The 1,523-nt window shown below is 39.2% G+C and overlaps 1 protein-coding gene across 1 annotated transcript in view; it reads left to right on the top strand.

Moving 5' to 3' along the window:
- Window positions 1-597: 597 nt before the first annotated feature.
- The window catches only part of LOC107103814 (arachidonate 5-lipoxygenase-like), a 26,680-nt gene continuing 25,754 nt past the window's right edge, over window positions 598-1,523 (top strand). Inside the window, exon 1 of the mRNA XM_015403644.1 lies at window positions 598-766. The gene's annotated coding sequence lies outside the window, so the exon portion shown is untranslated. The remainder of the gene's footprint in view (window positions 767-1,523) is intronic.

Below are 1,523 nucleotides of genomic sequence, written 5' to 3'. Positions count from 1 at the left end.
TATCCAGGCGCATCGCTGCCACCTGCTGGCAGTGAGTCTAACAGCCTCATCCACGGTTTGGGTAATTTTAAATTCTTATTTGCATTTCTGTTTTCTTTTTTTTTTTTGTACTTGTATTGTTGTATTTTTGCTTAGTAGTAACTTTGTAAACTAACAGATCAAACAGAGCAAATACTAATCTTCCATTTATTTCCATTTATTGATTAATTACTAATTGATAAGTTATTAAAGACGGGGAAAAAAAAACATATATCCAAACATGGAGGCGGTCAGTTAACAAAAACTAATCAACTGATTTGGGATGTTTATTTTAGGCGCCAAAGTTTACAGTTCATCAGAATAATCATTGAGAAGAAGAACAGAAGTGGATTTGTGAAAATGAATTCATTAATGACGTGTTTATTGGTTGCAACAATGATTTATTTAATGACTGCTGTGAAAAACCTGCCCCATGTGATCATATTCCATCAGTTTAAAGGCCTGTCAGCCAACTTCCCCTCTGCTGCTAACTCTCCTCTGTGTCACAGTGAGTGGGTGGCTGAGTGTTTGCAGGGGGGGTGAGGTGAGGTCCCATAAAGGGCGTGTTTAGTTCTCTCTCTCACAGGAGTGCAGAGAAATAACTTTGGTAAAAGTGTCTCATAGGAGTGACAGAAAGTTGCACAGTCACTCAGTAAACAGCAATTCCTCCAAACTATCAGGGACACAGAGAGAAAAACCAGCGAGGAGTCCGTCTGCGAGCTGCGAGGAGAATCTGCTGGAGAAAAAGGTCAGAAAGTTTAACAAACTGAACTTTTGGTGTTAAATGTTTTATTTTCCTGGACTAAGTTCATAACTGACTGGATCCTTAATGGGACTAAATGCTGCAGGAAGGAATCAGATTCATCTGAGGAAAACTGTCTGTGTCCCATAAAAAAAAAAAAACAGATAAATCAAAGTAAAATATTTATTTTAATCAGGAGGAAGTTGTAACTTTAATGAGTAATTAAAACTGAGCTAATAATTAATGTAACTTGGTAAATCATTTTCCTGCTCATACTGAACCGGTCTGTATCTTTCTATGGAGTGTTTTTTGTTACTAAAACATGTAAAATAATCTTCAGATATCAGTCATTGGAAAAGCAGATAACATCTGATCTCATCATCAGTCATGATGCCTGTGGCCTGAGAAAACAAACAAACAAACAAACAAACCTGTCCTGTCTCTCTATCACACAATGCATCTACTATCCTGTTTGCTCCTTTGCATAAACAAGGCCAAGACATTTGCTTAGATATGATATTCAAATGACGCCCCTCCGTTTGGATCTGCGCCGCTTTGCAAAGCGCGCAGCTGAAGAGCTGTTTTCATCCACAGCTGTTCTTTTGTTTCTTTGGTTGGGAAATTTCCTGGAGTGTTTGGAAGGTTTATTCCGCCTCCTTCACGCGTCCAAACACGCAATCCTGTTGCAAGTCAATGTTTCTAAACTCCTGCGTTTGACAAACACCTGCTGGTAATCAGTCAGGAAGAGCCCCCCCCCCACACC

This window comes from Cyprinodon variegatus, unplaced genomic scaffold (assembly GCF_000732505.1).
Source record: "Cyprinodon variegatus isolate N-32 unplaced genomic scaffold, C_variegatus-1.0 Scaffold1533, whole genome shotgun sequence".
NCBI classification, from domain to species: domain Eukaryota; kingdom Metazoa; phylum Chordata; class Actinopteri; order Cyprinodontiformes; family Cyprinodontidae; genus Cyprinodon; species Cyprinodon variegatus.
Note: the sequence above shows the minus strand (reverse complement) of the source record. Positions and strands in the feature narration are given on the sequence as shown.